Source organism: Glycine soja, chromosome 19 (genome assembly GCF_004193775.1).
Source record: "Glycine soja cultivar W05 chromosome 19, ASM419377v2, whole genome shotgun sequence".
Classification (NCBI taxonomy): Eukaryota; Viridiplantae; Streptophyta; class Magnoliopsida; order Fabales; family Fabaceae; genus Glycine; species Glycine soja.
Genome location: NC_041020.1, coordinates 9,688,438 through 9,693,923, shown reverse-complemented (window position 1 = coordinate 9,693,923; position 5,486 = coordinate 9,688,438). Strand labels below are relative to the sequence as shown.

At 42.8% G+C, this 5,486-nt stretch overlaps 1 non-coding gene across 1 annotated transcript; it reads right to left on the bottom strand.

Annotated features, from left to right (window-relative positions):
• Nucleotides 1-485: 485 nt before the first annotated feature.
• Nucleotides 486-592, bottom strand: LOC114401025. Its single transcript, XR_003664142.1, has one exon. It is a non-coding gene; the product is annotated as a small nucleolar RNA R71 (small nucleolar RNA).
• Nucleotides 593-5,486: the final 4,894 nt, after the last annotated feature.

Here is a 5,486-nt window from a genome sequence, read left to right as displayed (position 1 = left end):
TGGTGAATCTGTGCATTCTGTTATTGGTGATTTTGAACATCCTGATCTTGAGCATTATAATTTTGAGCATTCAGATTCTGAGCATTCTGATTTTGCACATTCTGAGAACATGGCACAACCTCCACCTCGTGAGAGGACTCTAAGGGAAATGGCTGCACCTGATTCACCTATGAAAGCTTGTGCATCCAATACCCTGATGAGGATGTCCCATATGTTCTTAAGACTGGACTGATTCATTTGCTTCCAAAGTTTCATGGCCTTGCAGGTGAAGACCCGCACAAACATTTGAAAGAATTTCACATTGTCTGCTCCACCATGAAACCCCTAGATGTCCAAGAGGATCACATATTTCTGAAGGCTTTTCCTCATTCATTAGAGGGAGTGGCAAAGGACTGGCTGTATTACCTTGCTCCAAGGTCCATCACGAGCTGGGATGACCTTAAGAAAGTATTCTTAGAAAAAATTTCCCTGCTTCCAGGACCACAGCCATCAGGAAGGATATCTCAGGTATTAGACAACTCAGTGGAGAGAGCCTGTATGAGTACTGGGAGAGATTTAAGAAACTATGTGCCAGTTGCCCCCACCATCAGATTTCAGAACAGCTTCTTCTCCAATATTTTTATGAAGGACTCAGTAATATGGAGAGAAGTATGATAGATGCTGCCAGTGGTGGAGCCCTTGGAGACATGACTCCTGCTGAAGCCAGAAATTTAATTGAGAAGATGGCCTCCAACTCCCAGCAGTTTAGCGCCAGAAATGATGCCATAGTCATTAGAGGAGTGCATGAGGTAGCTACAAACCCATCTGCATCATCTGAAACTAAGAAGCTTGAAGGCAAACTGGATGCGTTGGTCAACTTGGTAACCCAGCTGGCCTTGAATCAGAAATCTGTACCTGTCGCAAGGGTTTGTGGCTTGTGCTCCTCTGCTGACCACCATACAGACCTTTGCCCTTCCATGCAGCAACCTAGAGCAATTGAGCAGCCTGAAGCTTATGCTGCAAATATTTACAATAGACCTCCTCAACCTCAGCAGCAAAATCAACCACAGCAGAGCAATTATGACCTTTCCAGCAACAGATACAACCCTGGATGGAGGAATCACCCTAACCTCAGATGGTCCAACCCTCAGCAACAACAACAACAGCCTGCTCCTTCCTTCCAAAATGCTGCTGGCCCAAGCAGACCATACATTCCTCCACCAATCCAACAACAGCAACAACCCCAGAAACAGCCAACAGTTGAGGCCCCTCCACAACCTTCCCTCGAAGAACTTGTGAGGCAAATGACTATGCAGAACATGCAGTTTCAGCAAGAGACCAGAGCCTCCATTCAGAGCTTAACCAATCAGATGGGACAATTAGCTACTCAATTGAATCAACAACAGTCCCAGAATTCTGACAAGCTGCCTTCTCAACTGTCCAAAACCCCAAAAATGTCAGTGCCATTTCATTGAGGTCGGGAAAGCAGTGTCAAGGACCTCAACCCGTAGCACCTTCCTCATCTGCAAATGAACCTGCCAAACTTCACTCTATTCCAGAAAAAGGTGATGACAAAAATCTACCTAACAATTTCTGTGCAGGTGAATCTTCTTCCACAGGTAATTCTGATTTGCAGAAGCAGCACATTCCCCCTCTTCCATTCCCTCCAAGAGCAGTTTCCAACAAAAAAATGGAAGAGGCAGAGAAAGAGATCTTGGAAACGTTTAGAAAAGTAGAGGTAAACATACCTCTGTTGGATGCAATAAAGCAAATTCCAAGATATGCCAAATTCTTGAAGGAGCTGTGCACTAATAAGCGGAAGCTTAAAGGAAGTGAACGAATTAGCATGGACAGAAATGTCTCCGCATTGATTGGTAAATCTGTTCCTCAAATTCCTGAAAAATGCAAAGATCCAGGTACATTCAGCATACCTTGTATTATAGGGAATAGTAAGTTTGACAATGCCATGCTAGATTTAGGAGCCTCTGTTAGTGTTATGCCTCTGTCGATTTTTAATTCTCTATCTCTAGGTCCCTTGCAGTCAACTGATGTGGTAATTCATTTAGCTAATAGAAGTGTTGCCTATCCTGTTGGTTTCATAGAAGATGTCTTAGTTAGAGTTGGTGAACTGATTTTCCCTGTTGATTTTTATATCTTGAATATGGAAGATGGATTTTCTCAAGGATCAGTTCCCATCATTCTAGGCAGACCCTTTATGAAAACTGCTAGAACTAAGATAGATGTTTATGCAGGCACACTGTCCATGGAGTTTGGTGATATAACTGTTCATTTTAATATTCTGGATGCTATGAAATACCCATCTGAAGATCTTTCTGTATTTCTTGCTGAAATAATTGACCATGTTGTTGATGAATACATGACTGATCTTTATTCTAATCTGCATGCCTCTCACTCTTCATGCATTGAGTCTGAAATTGTACTTGATCATATGTCTGAACTTGATGCTGAAGTGAATCTGAGAGTGATATTGATTGCATGCCTGGTGGTGGTGTTTTACCTCTTGAGATTGATTTTATAGAGTCAGATAGGACTAACCATGTTTCAGGAAGTACACATACCTCTGACTTTCTTTATGAGGTAAAGGCTGAGAAACCATCTCCTTCTACCACTGTCCAGCCGACCACACCAGAATTGAAGCCTCTGCCATCAAATTTAAAATACGCTTACTTGGATGATAGCAAGAGTTTTCCAGTGATTATATCTGCCTCCCTTGCTGATGAGCAAGAGGAGAAGTTGTTGTCAGTTCTCAAGAAGCATAAGAAGGCTATAGGCTGGACCCTGGCGGACATTCCTGGTATTAGCCCATCCACATGTATGCATCGAATAAATTTAGAGGATGGAGCTAAACCAGTAAGACAGCCACAGAGAAGACTCAACCCGGTGATTCTTGATGTAGTGAAGAAGGAGATAACCAAGCTTTTGCAAGCTGGAATCATTTATCCTATCTCCGACAGCCAATGGGTGAGTCCCGTCCAGGTAGTCCCGAAAAAGACTGGCCTCACAGTGATCAGAAATGAGAAGGAGGAGCTGATTCCTACTCGGGTGCAGAACAGTTGGAGAGTCTGCATTGACTATAGGAGGCTGAACCAGGTTACCAAAAAGGACCATTTTCCCCTGCCATTCATTGACCAGATGCTTGAACGCCTGGCAGGTAAATCCCACTACTGTTTCCTTGATGGTTTTTCTGGTTATATGCAAATTACTATTGCTCCTGAGGATCAGGAAAAGACCACATTCACCTGCCCCTTCGGCACTTTTGCTTATAGGAGGATGCCTTTCGGCCTGTGCAATGCCCCTGGTACCTTCCAGCGGTGCATGATTAGTATTTTCAGTGATTTTTAGAAAATTGCATAGAGGTGTTTATGGATGATTTCACTGTATATGGATCCTCTTTTGATGGTTGTTTGAATAGTTTGGAAAAAGTTTTGAATAGATGCATTGAAACTAACCTTGTTCTAAATTTTGAAAAATGTCATTTTATGGTTGAGCAAGGTATAGTTTTAGGCCACATTATTTCCAATAAGGGATTGAAGTAGATCCTGCAAAAATTTCTGTTATTTCACAATTGCCTTACCCCTCTTGTGTGCGAGAGGTGCGATCTTTTCTTGGTCATGCAGGATTCTACAGGCGCTTTATAAGGGATTTTAGCAAAGTAGCCCTTCCACTGTCCAACTTGTTGCAAAAGGAGGTGGAGTTTGACTTTAATGACAGATGCAAAGAGGCTTTTGATTGCCTCAAAAGAGCGTTGACTACCACCCCCATCATCCAGGCACCCGATTGGACAGCCCCTTTTGAGCTTATGTGTGATGCATCAAATTATGCATTGGGGGCTGTCCTTGCTCAGAAAATTGATAAATTGCCCAGGGTGATATATTATGCTTCTAGGACTTTAGATGCTGCCCAAGCAAATTATACTACTACTGAGAAAGAGCTTCTAGCCATAGTTTTTGCTCTTGAAAAATTTCGATCTTATTTGCTTGGTACTCGCATTATTGTTTATACTGACCATGCAGCTCTAAAGTACTTGTTGAAGAAGGCTGATTCTAAGCCTAGGTTGATCCGATGGATGCTCTGGCTCCAAGAGTTTGACTTGGAGATCCGTGATAGGAGCGGAGCACAAAATCTAGTTGCTGATCATTTGAGTCGGATCGAACGTGTCTCTGATGCAGATTCACCTATTCGGGATGATTTCCCGATGATCATTTGTATATATTGTATAGTATTTCTGACTCTCTTTCTACTCCCTGGTTTGCTAACATTGTCAATTATTTAGTTGCCTCTGTTTTTCCTCCCTTAGCATCTAAGGCCCAAAAAGATAAGATTAAAAGTGATGCTAAGCATTTTATTTGGGATGACCCCTACTTGTGGAAATTGTGCAGTGATCAGGTCATTAGACGGTGCATTCCAGATCATGAGACTGACTCAGTCCTGCAGTTCTGTCATTCTTCCACACCGGGAGGTCATCTGGGTGTTCAAAGGACAGCTCGCAAAGTGCTTGATTGTGGTTTTTATTGGCCCACCATCTTTAAAGATGCGTGGAAGATCTGCAGCACTTGTGAGCAGTGTCAGAGAGCAGGAAATACACTGACATGGCGACAACAAATGCCTCAGCAACCTATGCTATTCTGTGAGGTGTTTGATGTTGGGGTATAGATTTCATGGGTCCTTTTCCTGTCTCTTTTGGTTATGTTTATATTCTCCTTGCAGTTGATTATGTTTCAAAATGGGTGGAAGCCAAGCCCACTAGAACTAATGATGCTAAAGTTGTCGCAGACTTTGTCAGGTCTAATCTGTTTTGCAGGTTTGGAGTACCTAAAGCAATTGTTAGTGATCAAGGAACCCATTTTTGCAACAGGACAATGCATGCCCTGCTTAAAAAGTACGGGGTGGTACACAGGGTATCCACACCATACCACCCCAGACTAATGGACAGGCAGAAATTTCTAACAGGGAAATCAAGAGAATTCTAGAGAAGATTGTGCAGCCAAGCAGGAAAGATTGGAGTACCAGGCTTGATGATGCTCTCTGGGCACATCGGACTGCCTACAAAGCACCCATAGGAATGTCTCCTTATCGGGTTGTCTTTGGAAAGCATGTCATCTTCCAGTGGAAATTGAGCACAAAGCATACTGGGCAGTGAAGACTTGCAACTTCTCTATGGATCAAGCTGGCGAGGAAAGGAAGTTGTAACTGAGTGAGTTAGATGAAATCCGCCTAGAAGCCTACGAGAATGCCAAGTTCTACAAAGAAAAGACCAAGAAGTTCCATGATAGCATGATAGTTAAAAAAGACTTCGTGGTTGGGCAAAAAGTGTTATTGTATAATTCTAGGCTTGGACTCATGAGTGGTAAGTTGAGGTCTAAGTGGATTGGTCCTTTTGTTGTTACTAATGTTTTTCCTTATGGTACAGTTGAGATCAAAAGCGACTCCACAAACAAGACTTCAAGGTCAACGGACATCGACTTAAGCCATTCCTCACGAACCCT